This window comes from Corythoichthys intestinalis, chromosome 15 (assembly GCF_030265065.1).
Source record: "Corythoichthys intestinalis isolate RoL2023-P3 chromosome 15, ASM3026506v1, whole genome shotgun sequence".
Classification (NCBI taxonomy): Eukaryota; Metazoa; Chordata; class Actinopteri; order Syngnathiformes; family Syngnathidae; genus Corythoichthys; species Corythoichthys intestinalis.
In genome coordinates, this window is record NC_080409.1 from 53,507,828 (window position 1) to 53,521,626 (window position 13,799).

Genomic DNA, 13,799 nt, shown 5'->3' on the forward strand with positions numbered 1-13,799 from the left:
GCAAGTCAATATCTTGGCAAGCCACCTAGGATAGGTTAAAAGACACTGCTGATGAGGGATGCTGATGATGGGGGAGAGATAATATAAATGCAGCATTCAAATGGCTTCCTTTTTTGTTTTGTTATTGGTTTGTTTGGTATGCTGACATAATTATACATGACGAATAGTTGGGGGTGCTGCTGGCTCCGATGGCCCAAGCCCTTGCTTGTTGGGGCAAGAGCAGCTGGTTGGGGGCCCCCTACTGGTTGGGGGCCTAAGGCGATCGCCTACTTCGCCTGAATAATAGATCCGCCTATGAATACGAGAAAAGATACTATTCCCTTCACTAGCTAGCACAGCTATTCTTACCTTCGGCGTGCATTGTGCGCGTAAAACATGGTGCCCTTCGTAAGTCAAAACCTACTAAATATTACAGAATTTGAAATCAATGGCAGTAATATATGTGTTTCTAATACAATATTTTAGTAAAAGAGAACAATTGTGGCTTATTAGAGCCAATAGGTTTTTAACTCCGAGGTTCCCTTTAAGATTAAACTAAGCAAAAAGGATAAACTGACACGTTCAGGGCCTAAATTACCAGTGCAAAAATAAACCGTACAGTAATTAAGAATGTATTCGGGGTCAATCAGACAACGAGTCAAATCTCCCTGATACAAAATATTCCGAGCTGCACCTAAACGCACCCTGGTCGCCCGCTCTCTCACCTCCTCTTTGCTCTACTGTCTGGCTGACAATGACTTCCCTTGAGCCGTCAAGTCGGTTAGTTCTGGAGGCACCTTGCGAGAAACCACCGGTGATACTCAAATGTTTTGCAGTTGTCACACATCCGAATGAGGGAACCTGAAGTCATCACCGGTAGTGAATGAACATAAATTACACTGTTAAAGGATACTCGTCGCAGGTACGCGATCTCGTAGCAATTGGAGGACAAACACAGCAACAGGTAGGCTGCACTTAGTTTTATAGTTGATTAAAGTCGTGTACTTTACTAAATGTCTCAAATTAACATTGTCTGTAATGTTGTAATCGTCTGGTCAACAAAGTAATTCATCTTATTTCGCTCGGGATAGACGACGCAGTCTTGATCTAAAGTACTACAGTACTTTTGATGAGGATGACGTCAGAACCTGGCAGGGGTGCTGCGAGAGATTTCAAGGGCTTAATGAAGGATGGGTGCGTTCAACCTGTCCGTACTTAAATCAATCTTTTGGCACTCTTTACTATGCTGTGTTTTAACTAGCAGTTTTATGATAATGTTTCATTTAATTGACTTTTGCAATACTCCCATGTCCAATCTTGCGTGGACTATGTATTCTCCAGTACTTTCAAAATATACACCTAAAAAAACAAAAACAACCTGTGTGCACGTCCTGATGCATTTTCCATGTGCCTTTGCCCAGCTGGGAACAGGAAGCAGGAGGCAGGAAACAAGAGCGTTAGTTCCTGTCTATTCCTATGTTTGTATGCTTACATTTCCCAGTCTGCATCACAGCAGCGGACATGTCACACTGATTTGCATTTACTCAAATAATCATTTGACTTTTTATTTATTATGTTTTAGACTCCCCCCGAAGTGTCTCTCGCCTCCATTGTCTGGATTAGGGTCAGATACTAATAGGATTTAAGGCGTGTGCGGGGACATTTGGCTCAAGATGCCACTTTTAGGATGAGGCCTTCCTCAAAATCATATACTGTAGCTGTACTAGGGCTGCAGCTAATTAATATTTTAGTAATCGAGTCGTCTTCTAAAAATTCCATCGAGTAATCGGATAAAATATTTTTCTTAAGTAAATATACATGAGAAAACACATTTTGGACAACATGCAATATATACTATGTGCAATACTTACTAAGTGTAATATTCAATGCCTCACTGTCAACTTCTATACACACATATTCTATGTGCAATACTTATTTACGTGCAATATTAATCTGCAATAGTCAATGCCTTCACTACCAACTGCTGCTACGTCAATTATTTGCACCGCCTGAACATAGGACTACTTCATACATATTTTATATTGATTTAGATTTTATACTTTTATTCTTGCAAGCCACTTCGAGATTTTTTAATTATCCTGCACTGTAAAGGGAGATGCTCCACAATTTCATTGTACCACTGTATAATGACAATAAAGGGCTATTCTATTCTATTCTATTCTATTCTATTCTATTCTATTCTATTCTATTCTATTCTATTCTATTCTATTCTATTCTATTCTATTCTAATATTTAACCATTTTTAGACAATAAATGTCTTTATTTTAGATGTACATTGTTGAAAAAAGCAAACAATTGCAGATTTCACTACAAGAAAAAAAAAAACAAATTAACAGCTTTCACTCAAAAAGTTTAACATCCCATTTAAAAAAGAAAATCTTATTTCTTACCCAAAAATGTCATTACGCTTGATAACACACATCACTTAAAAGTTACTGTGGTATGAAAAAGTATCTGTACTTTTGGATATTTCTCACATTTATGCATAAAATCACCATCAAATGTGATCTGATCTTTGTCAAAATCACACAGATGAAAAAACAGTGTCTGCTTTAACTAAAACCACCCAAACATTTACAGGCTTTCATATTTTAATGAGGATAGCATGTAAAGAATGACAGAAAGGGGAAAATAAGTCAGTGAACCCTATGCCTAAGGAGATCTAAAGAGCAATTGAAAACCAATTTTTACCAAAAAATTTAAGTCAAGTGTGTGCCCAATCACTAATGAGTGGTTTAAAGCTGCCCTGCCCGCTATAAAACGCACACCTGGTAAGAATTGTCTTGATTAGAAGCATTGTCTGATATGCATCATGGCTCAGTCAAAAGAGCTGTGTGAAGACCTGCGATCAAGGATTGTTCATTTGTATTAAGCCTGGAAAGGATACAAAACCATCTCTAAAAGTCGGGCTGTTCATCAATCGACAGTCAGAGAAGTTGTCTACAAATGGAAGAGTTTGGCACAGTTGGTTCTCTCCCAAGGAGTGACCGTCCACCAAATATGACGCCAAGAGTTAAGCGCAGAATACTCAGAGAGGTAAAAAAGAATCCTAGAGTGTCTGCTAAAGACTTACAGAATTCACTGGCACAGTCCAATATCTCTTTGCAGACATCAACTATATATGTCAAGCTATGGCCAAGAATGGTGTTCATGGGAGGACTCCACAGAGGAAGCCACTGCTGTCTAAAAAAAAACATTGTTGCTCCTTTAATGTTCGCATAAAGGCACTTGGACACTCCACAGAAGTTTTGGCTAAACATTTTGTGTACTGATGAAACCAAAGTTGAATTGTTTGGGAGTAACACACAACTTCATGTATGGAGGAAAAATGGAATAGCTCACCAACATCAACACCTCATCCCCACCGTGAAGCATACTGTTTTGCTGCCTCAGGGCCTGGACAACTTGCAATCATTGATGGAAGAAAGAATTCAAAAGTTCATTCATTCATTTTCCATGCTGCTTTTCCTCACGAGGGTCGCGGAGGTGCTGGAGCCTATCCCAGCTAACTACGGGCAGTAGGCAGGGTACACCCTGAACTGGTTGCCAGCCAATCGCAGGGCACAATGAGACATACAACCGTTCACGCACACACTCATACCCACGGACAATTTAGAGTGTTTAATCAGCTTACCATGCATGTTTTTGGGATGTGAGAGGAAACCGGAGTTCCCGGAGAAAACCCACGCTGGCACGGGGAGAACATGCAAACTCCACACAGGAAAGCCAAAGCCCGGGATTGAACCCTTGATCTCAGAACTGTGAGGCAGGCGAAGTTTTGCAGGAAAACCTGAGGCCGTCTGTCAGACAGCTGAAGCTAAAAAGTGGATGGATTCTGCAACAAGACAATGATCCAAAACACAGAAGTTTAAATTAACTTCAGAATGGTTTCAGAAGAACAAAATACACGTTCTGGAGTGGCCATGTCAAAGTCCAGACTTGAGCCCCATTGAGATGCTGTGGCGTGACCTCAAGACAGTGATTCATGCCAGACATCCCAGGAATCTGACTGAACTACTGCAGTTTTGTAGAAAAGAATGGACCTGATGGATTTGCAAGACTTATCTGCTGCTACAGGAATCGTCTGGTGGAAGTTATTGCTGCCAAAGGGGGTGCCACAAAATATTAAATGTGATGGTTCTCTTACTTTTTTTCCCTTTCTGTCAATGTTTGCATGTTATCCACATTTAAAATATGAAAACCTATAAATGTTTGGGTGGTTTTCGTTAAAGCAGACACTGTTTTTTCATCTGTGTGATTTTGACAAAGATTTAATCACATTTGATGGTGATTTTATGCAGAAATGTGAGAAATTCCGAAAGGTTCAGATACTTTTTCATACCACTGTAGCCCTTCGCAGGGCTAACGTTACGTTAGCAAGGTACAGTAATGCTAATTTTATTCATTAGCACTACATTAACTTAATTTTTACTAGGGGTGCACGATATCCATTTTTTGAAACCGATACCGATATCGATAACTTCCTGCTCCTCAAGGCCGATACCGATACGATAACCGATAATATATATATAATTTTTCAACGTATATTCACCTGAGTTTTTGAACACCTGTAGCTTAAAAATACTAGTGGTTGATTCAGTTTAGATTTGCCTTTGACCGAACCAGAATTTTCATGATGACATGAACGTTATTATAATGAACAAAACAAAGACAGTAACAAAACTATGCATACTGGAAAAACAGGAGCGGAAACAAATGCACAAATCCCAATCCGACACTGTGCCAAAAATATTATTAATAGGGCCGATAATATATTATGTTATCGGATTTATTGGGATGACATCATAATTCCTATTATCGGACCGATAATTATCGGACCGATAATTATAGTGCACCTCTAATTTTTACCTTGTCCTGAGTATCACTCCTCGGCTCTTGGAGTAAACCGGGTGCCTTCGGTGGAGCTGCAGTATTGAAGACGTGCAGTAGTGGTATGCAAGCGCTGTCTTACAGTGAATACATGAAACGGTGTTCGCCTTGGTGTCCAGCTTGAAATGCTCCCACACTGTTGACATTTTCTGCTTTTTCTTGCCGCCTCTCTCTTCACTTTCGTAGGATTCTTCGTCGTTACCTCTATATTCATGCATGGTTGAAATCAAATATATCCACCGCCTCTGTCTTCCCGTACATACGTGATGTCAGCGCGTTGTGCCGCATTTAAAGTAGTCCGGGCAAACCGTCATGCTTTATTTTTTTAAACTGTGATGGACTGAGGGCGCTTGAAGCGCGTCGCATTGAGGGATCACCAGAGGCGTGCGAAATTTCTGATTTAGATTATTCGCGATTCGGCCGTGGAAGATTCGAGAACGATTCACAAATATCCAAATTCCGATTATTGAATTATACCAAGTAAAGCGGAAGCAAAACACAGTCAGCGCGGTCTTTGGGACGGAATGAGGAACGGACCGAGAGTAAACATCATGTTCAACTCATGCCACTAAATAAACAAAAAAACAATCATAGCTGACTGTGGCTGACAGCCGCTACAAACAACGCCCAATTGCTAGTTGCTACAAACATACGGCTACAGTAGATATCATATAGATGTAGAACTAGATGCAAAATTACAGATGACGTCAGTCTTAGAAGATGTATTATTTGAACAGAGATGCGAAATGACAGACTTTCCGGCGTAAGTAAACAGCCGCCATCTTAAAGCAGTAGACCTCTCTAGAAGGCCCTGTTGTAGCGAACCTAATTAACTTTTTATCTAAAATACTCTTAATTCGGCATAATCTTGTCTTGAATCTACCTTTGAATGATGAAATAGTTTTAAAACTTTGACAAAAGTAGACAGAAGGGAAATTGTGGAATAACGGGAGCAATTTTAACAACTGTAACAGTTGATTCATAACATTAAATTAATTGAATGTAGTTTAAAGCTGCTGATACAGAATGGGGACTGGAGTTTTTTATTTACTGTTATTTTTGTATATTTGTTTACTGTTATATGTTAACTTGATACTGAAATAGTAGTTTGGTGTAGCCTGAGAGGATTTTTGAACAATTATGGAACTAATGTACAAAACATTTTTTTAAAAAAATGAGGGGGGGTGCATCAATAATTGTTTTATAATCGAATCGGAGCCTCTGAATCGTAATCGAATCGTTAGGTGCCCAAAGATTCCCAGCTCTAGGGATCACTGTAGTTTCAGCTTTGGTCTAACTTTGGCAGTTTGAAGTTTTTGAACATACCAGCACATATCTTATCTCACTCCAATACATAATAACAATAACAATCATTATTATTATTCTTTCACCCTTGCTCTTACTGCATGACTATGTTAAGATAATACCATTCAGAAAGTACAAAAAGTCCTATTTGTGATGAATAACCCTCATCTCGTTGTAATCTCTATTTCAGCAGAATTTATGAAGCCTCACTGACCTCCACTATGATTTTGTTGACTCTGCTAACACATTACTTCTTAAAACAGTAGAGGTCAATTCAACCTCCACACACACATGCAACCATTTTACATGTTAGTTTAAAAAAAAAAAAAGTAGTATGCTCTGTTTATTCATCATCTCATGAAGGAATTCGAGGTGTTTTATTGGAGCAGACTGATTATTTAAAGTTGTGTATTTTGTTTTGGGCTTTTTATATGGTATCTACCGTAATTTTCTGACTATAAGCCGCTACTTTTTTCCATCATGTTAAATCCCGTGGCTTACAGTCCAGTCCAATTTATTTGTTGATTTATTTGGGTTCTAGGTAACACTTTATTAGACAGTGGCGTCATAAGACTGCCGTAAGACCGTCATAATTATGATCATGATTATGACACGATCATGGGCAATTACTGAATGCTCATGACAGATGTCATTAAGTATCATCCGGCAAATTATGTCACCAACACTCCATTTACAGTGGGGCAAATAAGTGTTTAGTCAACAACTAATTGTGCAAGTTATCCCACTTCAAAATATTAGAGAGGCCTGTAATTGTCAACATGGGTTAACCTCAACCATGAGAGACAGAAGGTAGGAAAAAAACCCTGAAAATCACATTGTTTGATTTTTAAAGAATTTATTTGCAAATCATGGTGGAAAATAAGTATTTGGTCAAAACCAAAAGTTCATCTCAATACTTTGTTATGTACCCTTTGTCTGCAATAACGGAGGCCTAACATTTTCTGTAACTCTTCACAAGCTTTTCACACACATATTTTGGCCCATTCCTCCATGCAGATCTCCTCTAGAGCAGTGCTGTTTTTGGGCTGTCGTTGGGCAACACGGACTTTCACCTCCCTCCTCACCCCGTGGCGTCAAAATGATAACAAGAACGGTGAGCAAAAATCCCAAAACCACTTGGGGGGACCTAGTGAATGACCTACAGAGAGCTGGGACCACAGTAACAAAGGCTACTATCAGTAACACAATGCGCCGCCAGGGACTCAAATCCTGCACTGCCAGACACGTCCCCCTGCTGAAGAAAGTACACATCCAGGCCTGTCTGCGGTTCGCTAGAGAGCATTTGGATGATCCAGAAGAGGACTGGGAGAATGTGTTATGGTCAGATGAAACCAAAATAGAACTTTTAGGTAGAAACACAGGTTCTCATGTTTGGAGGTGAAAGAATACTGAATTGCATCCAAAGAAAACCATACCCACTGTGAAGCATGGGGGTGGAAACATCATGATTTGGGGCTGTTTTTCTGCAAAGGGACCAGGACGACTGATCTGTGTAAAGGAAAGAATGAATGGGGCCATGTATCGAGAGATTTTGAGTGAAAATCTCCTTCCATCAGCAAGGGCATTGAAGGGGCTGGGTCTTTCAGCATGACAATGATCCCAAACACACACCCAGGGCAACAAAGGAGTGGCTTCGTAAGAAGCATTTCAAGGTCCTGGAGTGGCCTAGCCAGTCTCCAGATCTCAACCCCACAGAAAATCTGTGGAGGGAGTTGAAGGTCCGTGTTGCTCAATGACAGCCCCAAAACATCACTGCTCTAGAGGAGATCTGCATGGAGGAATGGGCCAAAATACCAGCAACAGTGTGTGAAAAGCTTGTGAAGACTTACAGAAAACGTTTGGCCTCCGTTATTGCCAACAAAGGGTACATAACAATGTATTGAGATGAACATTTGGTATGGAATACTTATTTTCCAATCTAATTTGGAAATAAATTCTTTAAAAATCAAACAATGTGATTTTCTTTTTTTTTTTTTTTTTTTTTTCAAGATTCTGTATCTCATGGTTGAGGTTTACCCATGTTGACAATTACAGGCCTCTCTAATATTTTCAAGCGGGAGAACTTGCACAATTATTTGCCCCACTGTATTCTATGAGTAGTACTGTAATAAGTAAAATAATAAGTAAAACATTGGAACTAGTAGCTCGCCATTGTTGATGTCAATAATTACACCATGCTCACTCATGGTACTAACGCATAAAATCAGTTGGACCCAAGCACCAGCACAGGGCGACAAAACTCCCAAAAAACACAAGTAACAAGTCGACATTGTGAAACTGTGCTGTCATTTTAATCTGTTTGAGCGGGGCATGCGCGTTAATTGCGTCAAATATTTTAACGTGATTAATTTTAAAAATTAATTACTGCCCATTAACGCGAAATTTTTGACAGCCCTAATTGAAATGTTAATGTATCAATGCTATCGATAGGCTTCTGCCAAGGATTGATATATCATTTTAAAAAGGTTGCTACCAAAATCTTCTACTAGAATAGTGTGTACGTTCGGTCATTGGCTGCCATTGACGGTGCTAGACGTCCAATCCATTTTGACTGGGTGGACAAATAGCGCCGTCAATTGCACTGAAACGGAGCATTCACAGCCAGTATTCCCGATTTTGGGGGCATTTAGAGGTCACTTCATGTTCATTTTGGGGCAATTACAGATTACTTCCTGTTGATTTTGAGTCACTTCCTCTTCGTTTGGGGGACATTCCTGGGTGGCTTCCTGTTCAGCAACCATATATCAACAATAAGTAATCCGTAAATGCTAGAGGTGCACGGATAATTATCGGTCCGATAATAGGAATTATGACGTCATCACAATAAATCCAATAACAATCTTAAGAGGCCCGATAATATAAAATTTTTTTGGCACGGTGTCGGTGGATTTGGATGTGTGCGTTTGAGTTTTTTAATGGACCAAGACCACAAAAGTCTTCCCTCGCACCAAATATTTTATCTGCTGACAAAGCACAATACGTGTTGGGTTTATGTTTGTTTTAGTTCAGTGCTCATTGTTCAGGGGAACACATCGTCAATGATACTGACTAATTGATTGTGATCGACTCAAATTTATTTAAAAAAATAAATATGGGCACTTAATTTGAAGTCAAAACTGTTCTTGTCTTTGTTTTGTTCATTATAATAATGTTCATGTCATTATGAAAATTCTGGTTAGGTCAAAGGCAAGTCAATGCTGAACCCACCACAAGTATTTTTGGCCTACACGTGTTCAAAAAACCATGTGAATATACATTTTTAAATTATATATATATTATCGGTTATTGTATCGGTATCGGCCATGAGGAGCAGGAAGTTATCGGTATCGTTTTTTAAAAAAATGGATATCGTGCACCCCTAGTAAATGCCCCAAAATCAAAAGGAAATGACCAAAAATCAATATATTGTATATTGTAGAAAGACTTCCTGACCCATGTATCGATAATTGTTTTATCGCAATATTGTGAGATAATCGTTATCGTGAGCAAATCGTATTGTATCCTGAGCTACCCAGAGGTTCCCACCCATACTTCGTACAACCACGTCATACATCATTCGTACTCTGTACAATGACTATTAGGGATGTTTTTTTTTTTTTTGCATCTGAATCCGTTCTCTGGCAAGATCAAAGCTACAAATCTGTCAATCATCATTACCTTTTAATACCAAACGCAAGCACAGTTTAGCTGCACTGCTTAGCAGGAGGGAGGGTGAGAGGCTGTGGCGCTGTACAAGCATGAAGCAGAAAAGCATGAATATATTTTTTAAATTAAAAACCCGATCCTTTTCACCTCTGCAAAATGGCGTGAACGGCCCTATTTCCGATCATGTGATCGACTCATCCCTACATTCTGCACTGTTCTGTTCTGTTCTATACTTAATGTCCCTAGGAAAGGACAAATAATATAGATGGTCTACAATTTACAGCTCACATTAATATCTGCTGAGTAAGTTGGCCTGCTGAAATGAATTTGTGTTTGAATGCTGTGTCAGCAGTGTCCAGCACCAATCCCCTTTGACATTTGGCCACAATCTCTCCCCTAATTGGATACTCCACGTCAGCTCTTAGCCGTGATGTGGTTGTTTTCGGATCAACTCTCCAGAGCTGTTAATGACATTGATGTCAAGCTTTCACACTAACAGTGAGGACGTTGTGACTTTTGACATGTGATTCGGAGAGAATTTATTCAATTCATTGTTCTCTATTGCAGAGTCAGCTAAATTAGCACAACGACACAAACGTATTATTAGTAGGGCTGTCAAACGATTAAAATTTTTAATCGAGTTAATTACAGCTTAAAAATTAATTAATCGTAATTAATCGCAATTCAAACCATCTATAAAATATGCCATCTTTTTATGTAAATCATTGTTGAAATGGATAGATAAGACACAAGATGGGTATATACATTCAACATACGGGACATAAGTACTGTATTTGTTTATTATAACAATAAATCAACAAGATGGCATTAACATTATTAACATTCTGTTAAAGCGATCCGTGGAAAGAAAGACTTGTAGTTCTTAAAAGATAAATGTTAGTACAAGTTATAGAAATTTGATACTAAACCCCTTCTTAATGTTTTCAATCAAAAAATAAACTAGTAGCCTGCCATTGTTGAGGTCAATAATTACACAATACTCATGGGTGCTTAAGCCCATAAAATCAGTCACACCCAAGCGCCAGCAGAGGGCGACAAAACTCCAAAAAACACAAGTAACAAGTTGGCATTGCACTGTGCTGTCATTTTAAACTGTTTGAGCGGGGCATGTGCGTTAATTGCGTCAAATCTTTTAACGTGATTAATTTTTTAAAAATTAATTACCGCCCGTTAACGCGATAATTTTGACAGCCCTAATTATTAGCAATGTGTAGTCTGAAATTGTGGACAAATTCAATGTTTTTTTTTTTTTTGTTTGTTCCGTGTTATATCCCAAACCAAGGGCGTAGATTTGCGACGGTAGGGACATGACACTACCAACTTTTCAGGATGCTCAAATTATCCCCACCGACTTTTAAGCAACCTTATTGTGGCAAAATATCATGGGTTCACCAGACAGAAATACAACATGTCAACAACATGCCACCTCCTCCGCCCCCTTCGACAACGAGGGATATTAGAATTTTATTTCGGCAAGCAGCAGCAGCAACCACTGTAAAGTAATGTAAAAATATGTCAATGTTGTGGAAGTGCGGAACACAACACTAATTTTGCTACTGAAAATCCGACCTGCATCAGAGTTAGCATAACATTAAACTTTATGAATTTTCTAACCTGCAAAACTCAAATAGGAAGCTGCTTAGAGAGAAGTGTCCTTCAGTATGTTTTGTTAACGTTAATTTTGAGAAAAGTAGTGAACTGACGTGTAACCCTTTCTCCCCAGTTTATTTTTATTTTATTTATGTGGTCTTTAAGCAGCCCAAAGGAGCTTTCATTTTTTGCTGAGTTTGGTTGTGTTTGTGGACAAAAGCAGTAGTGTTTTACATGAAGGATTTCCCTAAGACTTTTCTCAGTATTTAATTTCTTTATTTAGACAATGTTGAGTGGTCTTAAGACAATTGTTTATTTTTTGCATTCCTAGATAGTTAAGAGATTATTGTGTATGTTCATATAATTTAAATTCTGTTCAGATATTGCAATTTAAATTTGCTAAACAAAAAAAGAATCCAGACATATATTGTGGAATTTTTCAAAATGTTTTTTTAGTAGTTTTTGAAAACAAAGGTTTGAATCGAACGATGTATCACTTGAACTAATACTGTCCCGTAATGATGTCCTGTCCCCAGCAAGAAATGTACATGCAGGTTGTGCTGTTATATCGTCCCTACCAATATTGAGACCAAACCTACGCCCTTGTTCCTGAAGGAATCTGACCTTCTAGCCAGACTGCTGGAATCACGCCAGCCACACCACCGGATGTGCGCTAGCGCAGCTCCAACGACCCGGGCCAACAAAATTCTGACAATCCAGCCAAAAGGCCAAACCCCGCGCATTCACATTAGTCTTAACCCCTTGTACTGACTCCATTTTGAAAGCTGGAAAAACAATTTATTCAGGTCGACAGCGATCATACAGCACAGAGGGACCCAGGCGAGGATGTAGGGTCACCATATCACAAGTCAACAAAAGGTTCCTGAGAAAACAAAATGACAATGCTTAGTTAAACATTCAGTCTTTTGAAGGCTCTTGCAGGGCGGGCCGTGGGCAGGAAGAAGGGTGTGTTTGGGAGTTGTTTAGGATTATTGTCTGTTTGTGGATTGGATAGGACAATTCGGGAGTTACTGTTGTCAGGGCAACAGGGGTTGTGGATTTTGCCACCTCAGCGTCAAAGGGGCTCTTGGAGTCTTATCAGTCATGTTATCAGTTGGATATCGGGCGTTCTCCGATGTTCCTTGTGTTGGGACAGGGCGTCCTGCCATTTGTTCTGGACTGTCTCTGAGAACTGATTGCAAGAGTTGGTAGTGCAGACGTGGGCTTGTCAGCGTCAATCTTGCTCAGTCAGTTGATGCACACGTTGTCGATTAAAAAATTTTTTTTTTAAATTGAGTATTAATTAGAGTTAATTAGAGGTTAATTAGAGTGGCACTGTAATGGTTTGTTTTGAAAGTCTTTGCATCTAGATTTATTGATTTTGGCTGGATACACGGCCCTTTAGTAGCTACACTGAATATGACATATGTCATTTAACATGGCTGAATCCAGCTGCTCCCTGTTAAGACCAACGTAAGATAATGTTTTTGTTTGAGATGTGTGTTTTTTTTAAATATTTTCATAATTTAGTTTATAGGTATGTTTTGTATATTTTGTGGGAAAATGTGTTTGAACGATTTGTTAAAAGCATTGTTAAAAAAAAAGTGTATATTTTTATAGCATTTAAACTTGCGGATTTTTGCTATTGTTCTAAATTGTTTGAATGAAAGTGCAATCCTGCATAGTTTGAAAAAACACTCGGAAATTTAATTTTGTATTCGTCTTTAATGCTCTTTTGAAAGTGCAATCTTCGCCTAAAATTGATTCTGCAACGCATTAAATGTTCCTAATGCGATTACTGGATTATTCGAACACTCTAGTTGATGTATTAATCGACTACTAAAATAATCGATAGCTGCAGCCCTAGTGGTTAGATATAGATTTTACAAGCGGCGACAACAAACCGCCGGTTTAGGATTTGAGGCCGCCGTCGGCGTTCTTGCCATCTTTATACTCCGCCTCCATGTTGTCGTCTCCCATTCAGGTTGTTCTGGTGTCCATTTGCTATTTGTTATAGGTTAGCCAGTGCAGTCCAGACAAACTCATTGCCGATTACCATTTCTGAATGGCCACCAAAGCCAGAAACGCGCTGCTTGACGTTGATTGGCAAAATGTGAGAGTGTCAAAAAAAAAAAAAATCTCCTTAATCAGGTTAGATTATCGTAGCAGTAAAAACCTCAATGTTGATCCGATGTAGGTTAATCGTCCAGCTCTGTGAAACAGACCATAAGTAGCCAAGTCAAATCAAGTTCCGAGAAACTCCTCTCTCTCAATCGCTTAGAGAATACCAAGTTCATGGAGAGAACCAGTGAACGATAGCTGGTTGA

The 13,799-nt window shown here is 39.0% G+C and overlaps 1 protein-coding gene across 2 annotated transcripts in view; it reads left to right on the forward strand.

Moving 5' to 3' along the window:
* Window positions 1–705: 705 nt before the first annotated feature.
* The window catches only part of LOC130930694 (unconventional myosin-VI-like), a 130,649-nt gene continuing 117,555 nt past the window's right edge, over window positions 706–13,799 (forward strand). For both annotated transcript variants that reach the window (XM_057858734.1, XM_057858735.1), the window contains exon 1: window positions 706–943. The gene's annotated coding sequence lies outside the window, so the exon portion shown is untranslated. The remainder of the gene's footprint in view (window positions 944–13,799) is intronic.